Source organism: Rhinatrema bivittatum, chromosome 3 (genome assembly GCF_901001135.1).
Source record: "Rhinatrema bivittatum chromosome 3, aRhiBiv1.1, whole genome shotgun sequence".
NCBI lineage: Eukaryota > Metazoa > Chordata > Amphibia > Gymnophiona > Rhinatrematidae > Rhinatrema > Rhinatrema bivittatum.
Window position 1 is genome coordinate 146,215,368 of NC_042617.1, and position 22,990 is coordinate 146,238,357.

At 43.5% G+C, this 22,990-nt stretch overlaps 1 pseudogene; it reads left to right on the forward strand.

The window, feature by feature from the left end:
* The first annotated feature begins 9,794 nt into the window (after positions 1-9,794).
* Positions 9,795-11,204, forward strand: LOC115088705 (annotated as a pseudogene).
* Positions 11,205-22,990: the final 11,786 nt, after the last annotated feature.

Sequence of the window (22,990 nt, forward strand, 5' to 3'; positions counted from 1 at the left end):
AGAAAATTGTGTGTACATGCTAAACAGAGCATGCTCAGACCTCGTTTTCTCATTGTTCCAACTTCATTCTTAAAAATTTTATAAACCAAAGCTTGGCACTCTTGGTGATTCTTCAGTGCTGCGGGGAGAAGCAAGAGAGCAACTGGACACCAGGAGAGGAACTTTAAGTACAGGCGTGAATTGCAGGAGAAGTAAAAAAAAAAAAAAAGGTATCTGCATGACTTGTGTTGTGTCTTATTCGCTGATATATTTTGCCTTTCATTTGTTTGCCCATTGTTCCAGGTCTGTAGGTGACAGGGTGAGTGAGTAAGTGAATGAGTGCCTGTCAGTCTTTTGTGAGAGAAAAGGTCAGAAAGGATGTGGGCTGGTGAGAGAATGACACACGAGAGATAAAAATGTGGATAAATGTAGAGGAAATGAGAGGGAGAGAAGCAGAAATGTCAGGAGAAGAGCGGAGGTGACAGTACAGAGGTGACAGGACAGAGGTGACAGGACAGAGGCCCAGCTACCTGGGAGGAGGTAGCTGTGTGTCTGGGTCAGAGGCAGAGCTCTCAGGCTAAGGGTGGCAGAGAGACTCCATACATAATTAAAATAAGCTTGTAGGGGCTGCAGCGTATATCTGTTGGTGCATATTGGCTATAGCACATGTGTTCTCAGGTAGATGTTTCCATGCACATCACTTCCCATGCATGTGCACAGCGCAGGAAGCCCAGACATTGACCATCACCCAATCCAGAGGAAGGGTCTGCTTTTGGCCATCTTACTATGAAAGGCAGTGGACAGTTAGCATGGCCAGAGGAAAGTGAAGGCGGCTGCTATTGGCTTATCTGCCAGTGGATAGAGCAAATACTGTAGCTATGGCCTTGCATTGTCCCATACGGGCTGGAGGAGGGATGCAGCAGCAGAGGTAGGAGGCGGCTAGATGGGAGTAGGTATGGGGAGGGAGTTATTTGATTGGGCTGGAGAAGGTGAGGAAAGTGTGCTGGAATTTGGGCTGGGGAGAACGGAGGAGAGTATGCTAGGGCTGGACTGGAAAGGGAGTTAGAACTACTTATAATGACTCCCTATAGACCAATTGATACGCATGATACAAAGTCTTCAATGCAAAATGCTATAAAGTGCAATGCTATATTATATGAAATACAATGCAATATTTCATAAAGTCCAATGTAAATTGTTACAAAGTGCAATATAAAATGTTACAAAGTTCAATCTAAAGTGTTACAATGTTCAATGTAAAACAAGAAGTCTACGTTATTAGACTCCTCTGTTACAATGTAAACCGGTGTGATATGTCCGATGAACATCGGTACAGAAAAACCAACAAATAAATAAATAAATACTGTTGCCAGATTTTCAGGTTGATCCAGTCCTGATTTACTCCACTGCATGCATTGACTTGTAGTCTAGCATTTCTTAGGGAATGCAGTTGGGAAATAAAAACTACAAGTTCCTGCATGCAGTGGGATAAATCCAGGCCTGGATAAAGCTATCCTGAAAATCTGGATCCAATTTTCAATCCTAATATGTATAGTGTGTGTGTGTGTGTGTGTGTGTGTGTGTGTGTGTGTGTGTGTAATCCCTCATCTGGTATTTATCTAGGAAGTCATGTGTTCCACTTGTCCCAGGGCTAAGTCCTTGCACCGTCCCAATAGCCCCAAAGTGTGGATTCTATGAAAGGGGGAAGGATAGACCTCCAGGACACAAAGCACAATGGGTGACTCTTGCTGTGAGTGCTGTATCAGGAGGTATAAGCTGGATAGATAGAGGTACCTGAATAAACAGGCTGGGCACTCTGGATAGGTGTTCCAACTTAAAACGTTACTGCAGAAAATCTTCAGATGAAATTATCTGGCACCATATACATTTATTCCTTCACATCCATATCTGGACTCTGATTTCCAAAACTTCTCTTCATCCATGCAAGAGTCCCTCAGTAATTGGAGTCCCAGGAATATCAAACCTTCCAGGACATTAGAAAAGTAAGAATTCCAAGTGGTCTCCCTAGAGGGCAGAATTCCCTTCTCAAAAATACTAGGAGGTCCATGTGTACTTCTGAAAATTTAACAGGAAAGTAAAAACTTTGGCAAAGTCACAGGGCCAAAATGGATATTTCTCCCTCCTTTTTCCTCCAATAGCAGTTACATAAAAAAGAATGCCTCTTTTCTGTATTGTGACTATTAACAACAGGGATGGGTAATCAGGAGAAGCGAAATAGGAAATGAAATGAAATTTCCAATTTCGTTTCAGGTCATTTTCAAAATAGAACAATTTAAATTCCGATGAAAATCTATTTAAAAAAAATCACTCGTCAGGCCTAGGCCTAAGCCTGAAGTCGGGGCCTCGCATAGGGAATAGGCTGAGACCAAAGCAGAGGCTCCAGCATACACCCAAGCACGATGCGGAGTCTTGGCCTAGGCCCCTGTCTGATTCTGGTGCCTCGGCCAAGAACTGGGCAAAGGTCTAGACCTAAGAACATTCCCAACCCCCACTTACCTTATCTTTGGGAATCTGATGCCATGTCCAGGCTGGGTCCCAATGCCTAGGCAAGAGCCTGGGCCCAAGCCCAATGATGGAACCCATTCTAAAGGCCGAGACTCAATGCCAGGGCCCAAGCCCAGACCTGATGCCATGGCCCGGTCTGGAGGTTGACCAGATGCCAGAGCCTCGCCCTAGGCCAGGGTTGAAGCCCAAGCCAATGACAGGGCCTGGTATGAATGCTAGGTCCTGATGCCTGGGCTAGGCCCAAGCCCAATTTCGTTTCAGGTCATTTTCAAAATAGAACAATTTAAATTCCGATGAAAATCTATTTTAAAAAAATCACTCGTCAGGCCTAGGCCTAAGCCTGAAGTCGGGGCCTCGCATAGGGAATAGGCTGAGACCAAAGCAGAGGCTCCATCATACACCCAAGCACGATGCGGAGTCTTGGCCTAGGCCCCTGTCTGATTCTGGTGCCTCGGCCAAGAACTGGGCAAAGGTCTAGACCTAAGAACATTCCCAACCCCCACTTACCTTATCTTTGGGAATCTGATGCCATGTCCAGGCTGGGTTCCAATGCCTAGGCAAGAGCCTGGGCCCAAGCCCAATGATGGAACCCATTCTAAAGGCCGAGACTCAATGCCAGGGCCCAAGCCCAGACCTGATGCCATGGCCCGGTCTGGAGGTTGACCAGATGCCAGAGCCTCGCCCTAGGCCAGGATTGAAGCCCAAGCCAATGACAGGGCCTGGTATGAATGCTAGGTCCTGATGCCTGGGCTAGGCCCAAGCCCAATGATGGTGCCTAATCTGAAGGCTGGGTCCCAACACATGGGCCTCAGCTCAAGCCCAGGTCTGACACTGGGGCCTGGTCTGGAGGCTGGGTCCCGATGCCTGGGTCTCAGACCAAGCCCAGGCCTGACACCGGGTCCCAGCCCAGATGCCAGGTCCCAACACATGGGCTTTGGCCTAGGCCAGGACCTGGTCCAGAGGCTGGGTCACAATGCCTGGCCTCAGTCCTGGCCCAGACAACACCAGGGCCTAGCCCGGAGGCTGTGTCCTGATGCCTAGACCTCAGTTCAAGCCTAGGCCCATGCCGGGGCTTTGGCCCAGGATCAGGTCCAAGCCTTGAAGGACCTCTTCTTTTTTGTCTTCAAATGGCATCATCATCTGGGGATGCGCCGGAGTAGATTAATTCTGGTGCTTCCTCCTCAACAGAGGGTGCCATTTTGATATACAGCAGTTCAATTAACTTCTGTACACCAAAGTGGCACCCTCCAGTGAGGATGATGCACCGGTGTCGTTTGAAAATAGAAGTAAGAAGATGAAGAGGACCATTGAGCCTAGGCCTGACCCTGGGTTTCCCCAGAGATTCTGAAATAAAGAATGCAAACTGAAGAAGCTTTTTTGGTTAACAAGTAGAATTTCTTTAAGTTGTTTCAGGAACCCTCTTGACAATAGTTTGAGTGACATATTCAACAGGTAAGTATACTTTTTCTTAACTGTTTATTTTTCACTGTTAACTATTTTCTTTTCCTTTTCCAGGTTTTTTTTAAAGAACTTCAAATATTAACTTTTCTATTTCTAATGCCTTGCAGGTGCAAGGATTCACCAACACAAAATACCAGATACTTTTGAGTTCAATAATTAATGCAAACCTCTTACCATGAATGTCCTTACACCAAAACATGGTTCTTTTCTCAAAAATATTCTCACTTTTGTGTCTTGCGGGTTTCCCTTCTTTCTCAGAAATCACCCAAGTAAATATAAATTACTTTTTATTATATTTTTATTAGTATTAAATCATATTACATGAAATAAAACATTGGAAACAATAACAATATAGGAAATGTATCCATACACTAAATGCAATATTCAAAACTGCATTCATTGAAAGAACCCATCAAAGAAGAACAAAAGAGAAAACAAATGGTATAAGAAAACAATAGGATACCATAATCTACTTATGAAATCCACACCTTAGGTCTAACAGCTAGTTAGTATTCCCAATTGTATCCACAATAAACCATTCAAGATGTGTAGGGTGAAGAAAAACAAATTTAGCCCCATTAAAAGGAAACTTCAAATAAAACAAAGCCCCCAACTCAACAACATGTTACCTCAGGTGCAAAAACATCTTTCTAAGTACCTGAGTTGGTCTGGGGAAGTCTGGGAAAACTTGCACTTTTTCTGCACAAAATAATTAATGTTTATGTTTAAAGTCTTGTCTCAAGACCAAATCTTTATCATCTATTTGTACAAAGGAAACCATTCGAGTTGCCTGGGTAGAGATGTTATCATTAGAGGAATACAAAATATTAGACGCATCTGCACTTTCAAATGAAGCTAAGAAATCCAATCTTCCTTTCTCCCCACTAGCAACTCTCTGAGCATCAGGTACATAATAATATTGAGATAACTGAAATACTTTCTCTTTAACAATTTGTAAAACATCATATACATATTTCTTATAATGTTAGACTGATGACAAAAACCTAGTTTTGGGGAACATTTTTGAACAATTAACATTTTCCAATGATTAAGTTTTATTATGTAACATGAGATTATCTTTGACACAAGTCACTTGAACTACCTGAAGAGTTGAAACTTGATCTCAAACAGATGAAATAACTGGCTCTACAACCCCCAGACATTGTTCTACCTCAGATACCTTTATTGAAGTTCCTAGGGAAATCTCACACAGCTGAGAGATTATCTGTATCAGTGTAGTCTTGGTGCGTATTACAATTTGCCAAATGTGTCAAAGGGAAATATTAGAAGTATCATTTAAAGTTTCTCCTACCTTGTCCATATCTCGAAAGACAGGGGTAGGCACTGCCACAGGAACATTACCTACTTCAGATGGTGTTCCATCTGCTAGATGTTGGACTCCCCGATTTGTATCATTGCGGTGAACCTGGCATATCTGGGGTCTGTTGGTCAAGACTTAGGGATATTTCAGAGCTTTCACCGCTCATGTCTCCCAGGGTAGAAGAAACCCGGTGAAATAAATGAGCATCCATTGGTCCTTGTGCAGGGCGCAAAGCAGTTGATGTAATAAAAGGCCCTCCCTTCCTTTTTTATCCATCAAATCCAGTTCAAAAATTGAAAGAGAGGGCGTGCCTCTTTGGTGAGTGGCTTTGATACACACCGGCGGCTGCACGCCACTGCTGCCCTGAAGTTAGAGGGGCCTTTCGACACCTCTTGATGACATAGGTAAGGTACCGGCCAGGAAGGGAATGCAGTAATTACCACTGTCACTCAGTTGGACCAGAATGGGGATTTCTTCTCAGTCTCTGACTGTGCACAGCTGCTATCCTGAAGTTATAGGGGCCTCTTGGCACCTCTTGATGATATAGATAAGACACCGGCCAGGAAGAGAATGCGGTAATTACCACTGTTGCTCAGCTGGACTAGAACGGGGCTTTCTCCTCAGTCTCCTGTAAGTATAAATTCTAATATTGAATACTCAATATGTGAAAACACTATATCCTTGCCAGTCTCCTGTAACTAATTGTGCAAACCAATTTTCAGTTTCCCTGAATATGTGATTCTGTGTTTTGTGCACAGTTTCTACATCATTGGCTTTCTCACCATAACTGAGAGTATGAATCTATCAACTGTTAACTCACCATCTGTACCATTCCCTTCTACTTTTGAATGTCAAGGTATTAGTACACCAATAATCACAAACAGTTAGTGACTTGGGCATTACAGTTGATACAACACTATATATGAAAGCACAGATAAATGCCATAGTACTGTCCTCGTTGTAAAAGTTGCATCTACTGCACCTCCTTAAACCCCGTATTGATACTATTTATTTATTTAATGCTTTTTTATGCCGGCATTCATGATACAGATCATATCATGCCGGTTTACAAGGAACCAAGGTTAAAACAGTAACAATAGCATTAACGTAACAGAGAAAGGCAAAAGTTACAATAAAACGAGGGTAATGGAACTTGGGGAAGAGGAAGCCAGAGCGAAAGAAACTCGTTGATTATAACAATTATTTACAGTGTACTGAATGAGTTCTGCTACGTACAAGCATTAGTTTTAAATGGCATAGATTGCTGCAACTCATTATATATAGGTTTACCAGCCTATTCAATTAAGGCTTTACAAATAGTGCAAAATTCAATGGCAAGGATAATATATGGAGCAAAATTACATGACTACATTACCCTATTTTGCGTTCTCTCCATTGGCTACCAGTATAAAGTAGCAAGTCTCATACATAAGCTCTTCTACAGTGATAACCCAGCAGGTCTCTTCTCAATCCTATGCCTCTATAGGCCATCAAAAGTACTTTGGTCAATGAATAAAATGCTTCTTGAAATACCCTCAGACTGGCCTATTTAACCACCACCAGGGCTAGGGCTTTGTTTGTTGCTGGTCTGTGAGTATTAAATTCTTTATCTAAAACACTACGCTCCATTAGTTGCATAAAAGATTTTAAGTAGCATTACAAATGTATCTGTTTTCTCAAGTTTATGAAGCACCAGCATGACTAGATTTATTAAGCACAGAGATTTATTTCTCAGCTTTCTGATATGATTGTTTGTTTTAATTGTTTGTTTTATTTATTATGTACGTGGTACCCTGTAATCCACTTTGAATGTAATGCAGAAATGTGGAATAGAAATCTTTTAAAATAAATAAATAAAATTTAGCAACAATGCATTGAGCATGCAATGGAGTGCACGCAAACTTTACTGTAAAAAATCTTCCAAAGCCAATCATCTTGCAAGTTTTCATGTAATCTTCAACATAAATTTAGGTGTCATTTTGGTCTCCGTTCTGCTCCTCCACAAGAGTATCCCTCAAGACGGCAGACAATAGGTAACACCTTTCCTTTTAGGTGGTGGAAGCTAGGCTCCTTAGTTGGGTACTGGAGTCTCTTGTTTTTCTCTGCTGTTTGAAGGGTCCTCTTTTATTTATTTTATTTATTTGTTTTTTTATACCGACATTCATTAAGGAATATCATATCGGTTTACATGGTAACTTGTGGGATAATTTGACAACGAGTCAAATATAGCTATTTACAGGTTGGTTAGGAAACTCAACCTGAAGCTGTTTTTCCAACACAAGATAGATCAGGAGGTGGACATGTTAATTGTTAAACCTAGATCGAAGTGGAATCCTCCAGGTCCAATGGACACATATGTTAGAACATTTTTAAATCTTGTGATGAAGGTCATTCAGGAATTGGAACAAAATTTTTTTTATGGGTATCATAATTTGACATCTAATCAAAGGGAGGTGCTAACAGCATTAGGGAAAATGGATCAGCTGATCATAAAAACTGTGGATAAAGGGGGAGCCATCGTGCTACAAGATCGGGTTAAATACAAAATGGCCATGTTAGAACATTTAGCACAGGAGGGCTAATATAGTGCCATAGAGCAACACCCTATGCAAGGTTTACAAGATCAAATTAAATGGTTGGTTGAAATGGCACCCTTCCTGACATCCATAGAAAAGGTTTTTTTGGTTAAAAAATATCCCTGTATACTAGTGATATATTCGGTCCCCAAAATACATAAAAGCCTCCAGGATCCACCGATTAGACCTATTGTTTCATTAAATGGGTCGGTATTAGAACCATTAGCAATTTTTGTTGATCAGTTTTTACAACCTTTGGTAGTACAGAAACCGTCACATTTAAAGGATACTATACATTTTTTGAATAAAATATCGCAGGTTCAGGTAGTGGAGGGGTGTACCATGTTAGTGACCATGGACATTCAATCATTATACACACAAATTCCACAACAAGCAGCGTTGGACATAGTAACCCAGGAAGTAGCCAAGTTGAGTGGTTCACAAAGAGTGCCAAAAGATTTTTTAATAACGTTAACAGAGATGGTTTTGTTTAACAATTATTTCATGTTCAAGGATATTGTTTATCATCAAGATCATGGAATCCCTATGGGATCTTCGTTGGCGCCATCGGTCGTCAACTTATATGTGGCTGACTTTGAACAGAAACTAGTCTATATGTCGGAGTGGATGATACATATTGAACAATGGTATAGGTATATAGATGACATATTCCTCATTTGGAGATGATCAGAGGAAGAGTTACAGCATTTTGTTGAATGGATCAATAGTTTGGACAGATATTTAAAGTTTTCATATCATTGCAGTCATGAACAGGTAGCATATTTAGATGTGCGGGTAACAGTTAATAACAACACTGTCATGACTAGGGTTAATAAAAAAGATGCAGATAGAAATAATTTATTAAAATATGAGAGCCATCACCCCACGGCTTTTAAAAGGGGTTTACTAGTTTCTCAATTTTTTCATATATGGCGAATCTGATCAACTATGACAGAATTTGAAAGACAAGCGGTGGCATTAAGTCAAAGATTTCTCTCCAGGGGATATCCAAAAAAGGCCATTAAACATGCTTATAAGCAAGCTAAATACAGTGATCATAGCTTATTGTTACAGTACAAAACACACAATGAACGGGATCGGGTGGCGTGTTTGTTACCACACAGTACATCCACAAGAGCGATCATTTCTTCAATTAAAAAGCATTGGCATGTGTTGGCTTTACATGGTATATTTCTGGAGGTACCTTTAATAGCCACCAGGAGGCAAAGAGGGTGTACACAGACGTGTGGATTGTGTACTGTTTGTGATTATACAATTGAAAGTACAACTTGGACGGATCCAATGACAGGGTATACAGTGAGGAGGAAGAACAATACCGATTGTTTAACCGATACAGTCATCTATGTCATAATATGCCCATTTCCCAAAGTGTACGTGGGTCGTACCAGAAGGGCAGTAAAACAGAGGATCATTGAACACTGCTCATGATTAAATACGTCAAATTTGACAGCACCAATAGTGGTGCATTGTATTAATTTTAAACATACATTTGGCCAGCTACAATGGACTGTGATAGAGCATATAGTGACAAGAGGATCAGCAAAATTAAATCATCGTGAACAGTTTTGGATTTACAAATTACAATCAGAACAACCTAGTGGCTTGAATGAGGAGCTTGATTGGATGTCTCTAATATGAATTATTAACTGTGATTGGTTCTTCGTGAATGCCCATGTGACTTTAAATTTCAATGGGGAGTGGTTTGGAGTTAGACCGCCATTAAGATGCTGGAAAGGAGACTTGCAGCACCTAAATTACACTGAAGAGGAGTAAATGGCAATATTATATGAACAACGGGTTGCAGTGAGATGGTAACCCCTGAAGAAGGACTTTATTCGAAACTTGTACAACTCAGGTTGAGCGATCCATTTAAGAACAAGTAGAGGAGGATGCCATAAATTTCATTTCTGTGTTTAAAGAACATCAGAACTTTCCTTTCTACCTGTTGTGAAAAGTTTGGCCTGCAGAAGAATGAGCTGTTTGAACCCTTTGATCTATTTGAAGTGCGAGATTTCGGAAAGGTCATCAATGCCTTATCAGTATTATCATGGACCCAGCTGGCATAGAGTAAAGGTATTATTCCATTTCCCACTGAGGAAGGTATCAGTGATGATGAAGTCTACAATGGATTGTCAGATCAAATTGATGAAACGGAAGAGGAAGATGATGACTTGTATGACTGTGTGGAGACTGATGGAAATGAAGGGGATGAGATCTATGAAAACCTGATGAAGACAGAAGTTGCTGTCCTACATCAGAAAATGAGAGAGTTAGACAAGAGGAACTGCTGTCTATAGGAGATCTGGCAAACTGAGCAGAAGTATACAAGTACTCTAGAATCCATCTCTCTGTACTTTATTAAACCACTTCAGCGGTTTTTAAAAATCCAGGATATGGAAAACATTTTTATCAACATTGAGGATATTCTGAATGTCCACCGATACTTCCTTGAAGATCTCAAGAATTTGATTTCTGTGAACAGCTCCCAGAACCTCTATCAGGTTTTCATCAAATACAAGGAGAGGATTAACGAAAATGGAGGTTTGTCAGGATTATTATGGGCTGCCCCCACTACCTGTAGCTTTTGGACCAGCACTACACCTGAATGTGGGAGAGATTGTTGAGCTCACGAAAGCAGAAGCAGAGCAGCACTGGTGGGAGGGCAGAAATACTTCCACAAATGAAGTTGGCTGTTTTCCATGTACCAAAGTAAAACCATACGTTAGTATTCCTTTACCAGATTTATCTCAGTACTCTTGGTATGCTGGACCGCTGGAGAGAAGAGAAGCTGAAGAAACTCTAAACAGTCGTTCTGATGGCACATTTCTAGTCAGGCAGAGGGTGAACAATGCAGAAGAATTATCAGTATGAAGTTTAATTTAGAAAGTAAGCACATCAAGATAACAACACTGGAAGGATTGTACTGCATCACAGAGAAAAAAGCCTTCAAGGGTCTTATCGAGCTGGTGGAATTTTATGAACATATTTCCTTGAAAGATTGCTTCAAATCATTGGCTACAGCACTGCTATTTTCCTTCAAAGAGCCAGAGAAAAGAACGATGTTCAAATCAGCAGAGGGTAGTGTGCGATGTTTTGGTTCAGCAAAAGCACGCTATGATTTCTGTGCACGGGATCAGACTGAACTTTCACTCAAGGAAGGTGATATTATAAAAATCCTGAACAAGAAGGGTCACCAAGGCTGGTGGAAAGAGAGGTGTATGGCAAGATTGGCTGGTTTCCTGCTAATTACGTAGAAGAGGACTATTCAGAATATTGCTGAATTAAGATGTGCTTTATGGGACAGTAGTAATGCCAAAGGAATATCCAATGTGTCCAGGGAAAGCTCTTCAAACAAGAGTAAATAAATCTACAGAAAGTTCACTATGTAAGACATCTGCTGATAAAGCTTTTTGAATGCATTTTCCCTGTAAAGACTCTAAAGGAACTGGAACAATGACATAGTAATACACATCAGTGTCTGAAAAAAAGTGGTGTGCTGAGAATGAAAGACAATGGTAACTTAAATTTTGAAACCAGTTTGGACTATACTGGAGGAGCTAAGTGGCCTGTCCTCTTAGTTTTCTATAGAATAAGTACAAATTTATAAAAAAACAAACGTGTTTTATATATTTAAGATGTATGCATAAACATGAGTTATGCATAAACTGATAGATGGGTTGAGCGATCCATTTAAGAATGAGTAGAGGAGGATGCCATAAACTTCAGTTAAGTAGTCGATCATTGGCGGTTGTTTGAATTTAAGGATGCTGTTGATGGCACAGCATGAGTACACAAATTAATTGAGGTTGCACATTCAAAATATTAAACAACAAATTGTATTGTTTGTGGCACAATTTGGATAACACAAGAGGAGAGGGGTTGGTATGTTTATGATTATACAAAAGGACGGCACAACCTGGATGGTTCCCGCTTAAATATTATATGAAACCACCACCTTTCTCTTCAAAAAATTGTATTCATACATAATTCTTACACAATTTACATAGAAATATATGTGACCACTGTAATGAAATTTGGAAAAATGATTGGTTGGGTTTACAGAGAAAAAAACCCCCAAGGCACCAATTAAAGGTCAAAGCAGCAAAAAGAGTGGCATCAACATTCAAAGCACAATGAGAGGTTTAGAGGCATAAAAGGAAAGTTTAGATGCTACCTTATTTTTTCAATTGTTAAGTTTCCTTAATTCCGCTCAGTTTTCCTTAAATTAAATCTCCTAGTGGATTACAGCTTAAAATTATGTTGATACTAAGTACTTATTTCTTAATGTTATGGAGATTGTTATCTGTATACGATTTATTAATGTATCTTTAATTTGTTTTCTTAATGTTATTGAAATATGGCATAAATAAAAATTTTTTTAAAAAAGCACAATGAGAGGTACAAAGCCATCCCTCAAGACTAGCAAAGTATAGAGTGTGGGGTATGAATGCAAGGAAGTGAGATAGCAAAAATCTCAAGGTACAAAATCTGGGTTTGGCAGCAATGCTGAGTTAAAGAAAGACTCCCATGTTGCAAGATAAGGGGTATAGCAGCAAGGCAAAATGGCATGGGAGATGTCTCTTTTTCTGCTGAAGCACTTGCCACTTGTCAGATTTAGTACAAGAGAATTATCTGTCATCAATATCATTTTTGTGACATAAGCTTTTATTACATACCCTACTTGAAATTGCTCTTGCTGCTGCACAGAATTGTGGGTTTCTTGTGAAATTTGCTCTCTGATTGAAACTTTTGTCACAATCAGACCATGGCAATGGTCTCTCATCATTTCCTGGTAATTTCTGGGGTTTGCTTTATTAAGAAAGCTTTTCCCATATTTTGTAGCTGAACATAGTCTCCTTCCTTTGTTGATTTCCTGGTGTTGCATTAATTCTCTTCCTCCTGAAACCTTTACCACATTCAGAATGTAAAAATATTTCTCCTGTGCATCTTTTCTCTCATACCTGTGTTTCTTCCTTCTGACTATTTTTGGAGCCAACACATCTCAGTATAAGCAAGAAAGAAGAAAGGTGGGAGAAGCAGCTAGGATCTTAGAGATGTACAACAAAACAGAGAGGTAGAGAACCAGATAAGAGATGGGTTGGGAGGAGAAACTTGTATTTTTTTTTATTTTTTTTCCTCAGGACAAAACACTCTAGTATAACCAACAAAGAAACAGGGTGGAAGAGCTAGGCTAGGATTGTAGAGGAGTCTAAAAAAATGTAGAATCAGAAAAGTGGGGTGGGGAAAAAATGTGTATTTTTTTTCTATTTTTCAATTTTTTTCTCTGGATAAAACACCCCAATATAGCCAACAAACAGTTTGGGAGAACTAGGCTGGGAGACAAACAGCAAACAACATGAAGGCACCAAAACCCCCATACCGGTACATGATAGGCATGTGGTAGCAAGACCCCTAAGGTAGTGCATCTGGGGCATGGCAGGTAAGCAGAGTAGTGGTAAGACTCCTAAGCTGGTGGTAAGACTCCTAAGCTGGTATATAAGGGGCATGGAAGATTAGTTGCTCTTATGAAATCTCCTTTTAGTTTTGTTCTTTGCCCTTCTACTTTCCCTAGATTTTTCCATTCAGCTAATGACTCCGTGAGGTACACCCCCATTTTAAGAAAGCTAGTTTTCCAGAAGTCTAGGATTCTCACCTTAGAATGAACCTTCATCTCTTGTGTCCTAATATTAAACCACACCATCTGGTGATCACTGGATCCCAGATGGTGTGGTTTCCCTACAACATCAGAAATACGGTCCTCGTTGTTAAGCACCAGGTCCAGTATTGCCCCTTCCTATGTGGGTTCTGTTACCAGTTGACAGAACAGTTCTCCTTGCAGAGAATCCAGGATCAACCTGCTTGTAGAGACACTAAGCAGAGAAATGTCCTAATCAACATTTGTTGCTAAAAAGTTCTGCTCCTTTGGACTCTAAATTCCTTTTCTATACTTTGACGCCTACAATATACATGAATATCCCTGATCAAAGTTATCTGGCTAACTGTAGCCAGATAACTTTAAATCTAATTGGCCAGATTTTAAATATGTCCGCTTAGGTCTAAATTTATCTGGCCATGTGTGGCCAAATAATGTTCCACTTAACCAGTTATCTTCAAAAGATATCCAGTTAAATGGTGCTCCTATAGTAGTAAAAAAAAAAAGTGGGCCTCCTGGCCCAATTCTCCCCCCTCCCCCTTCAATCATTAATCCTTCAAATCTAGGTTGCCAGAGAACACTCCCTCAAACCCTTCAATACAAAAAGACCCTGAATAATGCTGCTTGCCTTCTCTCCCGTTCCCCCTCTCTCCCTGGAGAATAAAAAAATATAGAATCCTTGGTTCCCCTTACTTGCCCAAGTTACTCACCCCCTGCTCCCCCCAAGTCCTCCACCCCCCCCCCCCTCACAACCAGTACATCAATGAGGGCTCTGTTCGCAGGCCAATTATACAGTAGGATGCGATCCTGGGCGTTTCCAGTGAGGCTCTGAACAGCCGCACTGGAATTGTAAGCTTCCAGCATAACTGATCAGCCACAATGAGTGTGGTGGTGATAGAGAAAAATGGACATAGATGGGGAGGGAAAGCGAGCTAGGGATAGTGGAAGATGGCGAGCACCTCAGATGCGAAGGGCATGTAATCTAGGAAGATGATGAGGAAGGAAGAGGATGAGAAATGGAGAACTATCTAAGAGAAAGAGGAGACAAAAAGAGGCGGAATGAGAAAAAGAGACCAGGCAGGATGAGGAGACAAGGAGGAAGAAAAGAAAGGAGAAGAGCAAGAGAGAGAAAGGAGAAAAAAGTATTAAAATATTTACTCTGAAAGAAACAAAGGAGGGAGAGAGAACTGATACAGAAAAGAAAAAAAGGACTCCAGAGAGAGAGAGAGAGAACAGAGACAATACCAGAGAAAGAGAGACATTGAAAACCAGCCAGAAAATCATGTCAGGCACCAAAGATTGAAAACTTGTCTGGTAGAGAATATTAATAATTCATCAGGGTAAAATATCCTGGGACTCAGTTCAAAGTCTGTGACCTGGATGTTGACTGGTTTTACTTTTTCTGGGGCATAATTAATTCTCCTGTGTGCAGAACATACCTGCCAGCCCTGAGGCTTTTGTACTGAGACTAAAAATACTGAGTGTTAAGAGAACTTAAAGAATATGTATTTAGGTCTATTTTGAGAGTAAATCACTACAATTTTCCATAGAAACAGTCCCACTGGATAAGGTCCCCCACTCCCCTCAAATGAACTGCTCGCTCTCCACTGGTACAACAGGGAATACCCACCAGAAATGGGGTAGCCTTACACCAACCTCACTACACCTGTAAATGGCATTCAGACATTCAAAGATCTTATTGGGAGAAAGAAAGAGGTCCCTGAAGGGCTCCATTTGACTCCACTGGGAGATTCAGGGGAGGTAAAAAAAGGGGGGAGGGGCAGCAAACTAGGACACTCGGCCTTTACCTCTTTCCTTGAATTGAATTGGTCTATGGGAATACCTCAGCAAATTTGATTTTTCTGCACATTCATTTTTGCTGGTTTAAACCTTCGATGCCTGTTAATTTTCCTTATTTTTTTATCCTTAAAATGGGATTGTGTATATTTAATTCAGTGAAATTCAGGCATATGAATGGGAGTAACTTTGTACATGGGTGGGGCACATAAAACAAAAGAGATGCCGATGCTGGTTTTGGAGCCTCATACCAATTTCTGTGGATTCAAATAAATCACAAAAACGAGATCAGGCAGAGGGTATAGTGGACCTGGTCCAGAAGCAAGGGATATATTTACTCATGCTGGACAGGGAAAGATATCAATTCCTCTCTTTCCCCTCTGTGATCATCTGACTGCATGCCTATAGCAAACTTCTTCACTCTTTTCTACCTTTGACTGACAAACTCAAACTTTCGGACCACCACCCTGGAACCAATGGCAGATCAACAATTACTTGGATCTTGTTGCAAGTTTTAATTTTGGCCCTCCACCCCCCCACCCACACACTCACAACCTCCACTCCCCCCTTCCTAATACCCAGTACTCTCACTCCAGACTCCTTTCTCCCGCGCCCAGTGCCATCATCCCACTGCCTCCAGCCAGGGCTCTCAACCCACATTCCCGCTCAGTGCTTTGTCTTCCTGCCCAGTGCTTTCACCACTCTTTCCAGCTGTCCAGAGCTCTCTTGTCTTCACTCCCAAGTGCTTTTACCTTTCTGCCCTCCACCCAGTGCTCTCCTCTCTTTTCCATTCTCCCCCAAGAATTCTCACACTTCTCCATCTATGGTTTTATCCATCTCTCCCTGCTTTCACCCTTCTCTCTGTCAGGCCGATACAGTAAAGCGCGGCCGCGGTTACCCTGTTTCTAACCTGCTTTGGACGCACAAGTTGGACGCATAAGGCGAAACCGCGTAAGGTGAACCTGCGTCTTTAACCTGCATATTTACCGCCTACCCTGACCCTGGCGTTAGTGTGGTGTTCAGTCAGCTTCCCGCTGCCTTGAGCGCATGCCCGGCTGAAGCCCAGCAGCAGTTCTCTAAATCTGAATCCGTTCTGTCGCGCTGCAGTTTATGCCACCACTCATTGGCTCTGGCCGAAGAGGCATGACTACTGGTTGAGTTGCCCGCAGCAAAGAAAAAAAAAGCACCACATGCCAGCAACAAAGAGGACTGCTAGAACTTAGCTGCCCAGTCCCAAACCAACCCAATCCACAGAAAAAAATGCTTCTCGCACAAGGGGGAAAAAAGTAACCCAACCTGGCACCGCCGTGCTTAACTTCAGAGTACTTCGGTTCTGTAGGGTTTAGTTTCTGTACGGAAGGAACGGACACCATTTCCAGGGGCTCCTCTGGCCTTCTCGTGGTTCTGGGCTCCTTGTCGCCGCTGACTTGTAGTGGGCACGAGCTCCTAACGCTGATAAGATGCTGCTGCGCTGGACCCGGCTGGCACGCCGCTTCCCGAGTGCGGCCTGCATTGCAGGTTAGAGGTTAATAACGATCATTCGTGCGGTGGGCCTTCCCGCTGCCTTGAGCGCCCGGCTGGACATCCAAGCCGCGACCTCGGACATCCAGCTTGGATGTCCAGCCAGGCGCTCAAGGCAGCGGGAAGGTCCATGAACGCACGCCGCAACCTGAGCGCCCGGCTGGACGTCCAAGGTCGCAGCATCCATTCATGGACCCTCCCGCTGCCTTGAGCGCCCGGCTGGACATCCAAGCCGTGACCTCGGACAACCGGACCAGCAGCATCAGCATGGGCTACGACCAGCGGCACGTCAGCCCCCCCTCCAGCTACTTGGACTCGCACTACGGGGCCCGGGGCAACCCTGAGGCTGACGGCACCGGCCCACCGCTGGCCAGTCCACGCTCCAGACTGTGCAGCCAGTCGACCACCTTGGGCAACTGCGGCAACCCCTGCGTGCTGGAGGACCCAGTCCCACCCGACTTCGGGGACGTGTGCCGGCAAAAGTCACCGCCCTGGCCGGAGCTGCCACTGCCGCCCGCCGCCCCCATCCTGACCGAGGATTGGCCACGCTGCACAAGTTCCAGCTCCCCTACCAGGTGACTCCGTGCAGGGAAAGTGGACCCAGCCAGGCGGAGAGGAGGTTGGAAGCCTTGACCCTGGAACTGGAGAAGGAACTGAAGCTGCACATGAAGAAAGAGTATTTCGGTGAGTAACTAGTGTGTGGTACTTGGTTCAGTGCGGACCGACGTTCATGGGCCTTCCCCCTGCCTTGAGTGCCCGGCTGGACGTCCAAGCTATGACCTCAGATGTCCAGCTTGGACATCCAGCCGGGCGCTCAAGGCAGTGGGGTCTTAAGGAAAGAACCATCCACTTACCTGGTGGAATGACATTTCAAATGACATTTGAAATGACAGGTACCAGCGCACCCTGGATACTGTATAGGCGCTGTATACCGCTGTATACAGTAAGATGGATTGCGCACGCCTACCGCTTCATTGACGCGGTAGGCGTCAATGAAGCGGTAGGCGTGCGCAATGGATTTGCGTTTGATTTGAATACTGAATCGAGCGGTATGTGAACCAAAATATGCGCGCAGCAAACGAGAGTGCGCCCAGCACGGCCGCACTCTTTCTTACGCATCCTTACTGTATCGGCCCATGTGTTTGCACATCCTGCCTCCCCTTCCTACCAGTTCTGTGCTTCCACCCTTCTCTCTGTGATCTCACACCCCATCCCTCTTCTCTCCCCCTACCAAATGCTCCCACATAGTGCTTTCCCCTTGCTCTTACCTCTTGCATATCTCCACTGGTGAATGGGAAGAATCCCTACCAGGCTCCTTCTTCTCTACCTCCTGCAGCTGATTCACTCATGCTCACAAGAACTAATCAGCTGCAGGAGGCAGGGTTACAGCAGCTAGTCAGATCTTCCTTTCCCTTCCAATTGCCAGCTGAGAAAACCTGAGAGGAGGTGGTGGGGGAGGGAACCTGGTCAGGGCTGAATTTCCTGCCTGCTCCTCTCTCCTACAGGAGGACCTTCATATGAGCCAGATCTGGTAGTGGGCCTCTTTCATTGCATGGACCTGGTGCAGCTGTCCTCCCTGCCCCCTTCCTCAATATCCTCACCCTTGCCTGGCACTAAGTAAGCAGCCTCACTCGAAGGGTATTTTCAAAAACAATAATTCTTATTCTTCTGGGGGTCACCAGCAGTCAATAGCAGAATGATAAAATCCACCAACATAGTTGAATCACAGGAATCGCATAACATAGTAACATAGTAATGACAATTGAAAAAGGCCAAATGGTCCATCCAGTCTGCACAGCAAGTTCCTTATGGTAATAATTGCTGCTCCATACAGGTTATCCTCATGTTTCCTTTAAGGTGCCGATTACCCCCAAGCCTTATATTAAAGGGTAGTAATATTTACAATTAAAATCAAGCAACTGTCAAACCCATAACAAAATTACTGCTAGCAACATATTTTACGGGGTGAGTGGCCTTTTTGATAATTCAGAAAATGCTGCTTGAATGTGCTTTGCTTTTGGACTTGGATGTAGAAACAGTCCTGTTCTTTTTCCCTAATGTCTGCGTATCAGTACCCCGGACCTTAAGAACTGGGTCCCAGAGTTGGCTGTCATCTGAATCCTATTCCCCTCCCCCCACATCCCCACCTCTGTGTGGAGATGTTGCGTCAAAATCATCAAGACTAATTCGTTAAGGGTAGTAATCAACATGCATTCATCAGAGATCAGCAGCACTGCAAAAACAAATATGCTTTTACATTTCTTCTTACTCTAATAGCATTTCTTCAACAGCTTTATCAGTTTCTTATGCAACATACATGGCTCAATCTTCAATCAATACTCATGGCATCTCACAGAATCTTCTCCCCAGCAGTGCAGTTCTCAATTCTTTTACATCCCTACAGGGACATCGTGGCCCATACGTTCCCCTAGATCAGTGATGGTGAACTCCAGTCCTCAGGTTCGCCATCACTGCCCTAGATTGCCACTGGGCACTACCTAGTGGTGGCATGCTGACTTCCATTGTAGTATGACCCTGGAGGTCTCTCCAGGAATCACTGTTCCAGAACTGGAATCAAAGCTCGTAGACTTTCAAAGAGCCCACTCCCACAATGAGCACAACTTAGATTTACTAAGCTGTAATAAAGTGATAATGCATGATAAATAGCATTTAATGCACAATAAATGCTGTTTATTGTGTGATATCACTATATCACAGCAATCTTACATATTTCCTAAACAAAATTCCACTTCTGTGGAAATTAGCTTTTTTGTATGCATTTTCATGCATAAAATTGCCCAATGCATGCAAAACAGCTAATGCATAGGCAATTCAATGCAAATAAAACAGCACGGCTTACTTAGGGAAACGACAGCACTATTATTTTAGCATGTCAGCAGGGTGTAGCAATTTTTTTCCTGGGGATAGCAGGATGCTAATGCACATCTCAATGTCCCAGAGAGGCCTGTTAAAGATACAGGCCTCAAAATATCTAACCCCAAAATACCTAAATACCAAATACCTAAATGTCCCTCTAGGGTCTTGATAGACCCCCACCCATCTCTTGAGGTGACCCCACAATTTAAAAAAATAAATAAATTTGAAAACACATGGCAATTCCCACCCCCAATACCCAAATTCCACCCTTATGGAAAAGATTCCCCCCTGACCCATTAATAAGCCCCCAGCCAGTAGTAATCTCCTATTCCTGTGAGCTGCTCCCCAATCCCCTTGTTCCTCCCCTTACATTAAATCAAATCCCTGGTAAATCTAGGGACCCCCTCCCCTCCTCACCCCAAAAAAGGTGATCTAGGCCTCTTCAAACCCTTTAACTTATAAAGACTAATTGGTGGTCCAGGGTGGCCCGGTGCACTTCCTAGTTTTGGGCCCAGTAAGGGCTATTTTCCATAATGGCACGATTGCCTTTGTCCCTATAATGTGGTGTCAACCGGGCCTGGGGCTAGTGGGAGCTCTGGACTCCACTGCTTCAACAATGATTTTTTTCATGCCATTGGGGGAGTCGGGGGGGGGGGGGGCCCTAGATCACCAGACCCTATTTTCAAAGTAAGGGGTGAGTGGACTCTAGAATTACTCTAGAATTACCTAACCAACAGACTCTACAAAATAAAAATAGACAATTGTGAATCCAAACCTATCCACCTATCCAGAGGCATCCCGCAAGGGTCCTCTCTCTCCTCTACTCTGTTCAATATTTACCTACTTCCCCTCTGCATACTCCTCTCCGACCTTCACCTCACCCACTTCATCTACGCGGATGACGTACAAATACTCTTCCCCATCACCGACTCCCTAGCCACCACCATGAAAAGATGGGAAAATGCCCTCTCATCTATAAACTACCTCCTCACCTCTCTCCACCTTGCCCTTAACACTTCTAAAACGGAGCTCCTCATTATCTCCCCCCACACCTTCACCCAGTGCACCCCTTTAGCAGGCACCTCCTTCGCTCTTCAAGCCCAAGAACTAGGTGTTACGATAGATAATCTCCTCAACCTACAGAAGTTCATTGGCACCACCATGAAGGAGCGTTTCTTTAAACTCAACGCGCTGAAAAAACTCAGACCCCTCCTCTACCTCGGCGACCTTCGTACTGTCCTGCAAGCCACGGTCATATCCAAAATAGACCACTGTAACTCCCTCCTTCTTGGTCTACCGAAAGCCACAATCAAACCCTTACAACTCTTACAAAACACAGCGGCAAGAATTCTCACAAATTCCCGAAAATGTGACCATATCACCCCTATACTCAAAGACCTACACTGGCTCCCCATTCAACAACACATAACTTACAAGTCTCTCACTATAATGCACAAAGCACTCCACAACGAAAACATGCACTGGATGAAAGATACTATCTGCTACCTTACCCCCACCAGACATACGAGATCTTCCCACAAAGTTATCCTCTACACCCTCCCCCCCTCTAAATATATTCACCTCAAATCTACAAAAGAGCGTGCCTTCTCAATTGCCGGCCCCTATGCCTGGAACTCCTTGCCACCGGAACATAGACTAGAGCAATGTGCATATAAGTTTAAATCAAAACTCAAAACATGGCTCTTTAAACAAGCCTACCCTTAAATTAATATGCGACGTCCCCCATTCTAATCCCCGCTGTCAAACTTTTCCCTACCCCACCAGAGTAATCATGGTAAATTTGCCCGTAGATAACATTTGTCCACACCTCGGGGTGACTCTCCAAGTAATTGTATAGCCCTGCTAACCTGTCCACACCTTGTATTAGATATGAGACATTGGCTCTCCTGTCTCTTCATAATGTTGGGAATCTTTATGATGTACATAAGTTTTCTTTGATGTTTCTAGCCTTAAGCTTTCGCTTCCCCGTGCAACTGTCTCTGCACTTCTCAGTTCTCTGTTAACCTGGTTCTTTGTAACTTCTCTCTTCCTGCTTTATTGTTTACCCTTGTTACATGTAAACCGGCATGATATCTCTGATGATGGTCGGTCAAGAAAAAACACAAATAAATAAATAAAATAATGTAAAGGGGAGACCAGGGGGTAAGGACAGCTTATAGGGATGTGTGGGCTTACCTATGGGGGAGACTTGTTTTGGCCAGGGGAGGGGAACTTTTCCAAAGGGGGAAGGATTTAGGTAGGGGGAGTGTTGCCATGCGACTCAAAGGGCTAATCTTTTTAAATTTTAGGGTCCACACTGCCTAGAAAGGTGGCAGAAGGTGGGTGGAGGTCTCACTAGAATACTGGGGGAACTTAGCCACTTTGCCAGGGGGGGGGGTTGAATATTGGCCTTGGGCCCTTTTCTCAAGATTAATGGGATCGGGGTATATCATCCTAGGAGCTGTGCAGGACTGCAAGGCAGGACACTGGACTGAACAAGGGCCTGTCTTCTGCCTAGCTAGACCTCTCCCCCACAGGTTGAGCCCTTGGGTTCTGGGTGCCAATAGGGATTTGCTGCGGCAGTACAACATGGAGAGTCCAGAAAGGCAGGAGCAAGGCAGAGGAGGCAGGATCAAGGCTGGACAAGGCAGGGTTTGGACAGGATGGTCGAGGCAAGACTTGGACTATGGATAGAAACAGGCTGGAGCAGGGCTGGACTAGATAATGAAGTTGGACTCTGAACAAGGACTGGAGCAGAGTGCAGGCAGAGGCAAGGCTACATACTGAGTATGGACTGGGCAAGACACAGCAAGGCAGGATACCCAACAGGGACTGGAACTAGATACAGACTGGGGCAAGACAGGGTATTGACAAGACAGGGAATGAATACCAGGAACAGGACTGGGCTGGGCGCAGCAAGACCAAACAGAGACAGGCATACCTGGGAGTTTATGATTTGTGGTCACCCTGAGATTGCTGTTGATTAGCAAAGGGTGGGGGGTGGGTGGGAAGGAATGGAAAAATATGCATCAGTTTTCTCTCTTCCACTGCCCCTCAACTAATTCACACTTTCTTTTTCTCCCACCCATCACCATCACCTGTCCCCCCCTCCTGAGATGCCCCAACATACTTCCCCTTCATCTCTTCCTGACCCCAGCACTCTTTGCTCCCACCCCCCTATAAGTCTCAGCTCCATGACTTATACATCCTCACTCTACCTTTAGCTGATTCCCAAGTCCTGGAAAGATAGTTACAGAC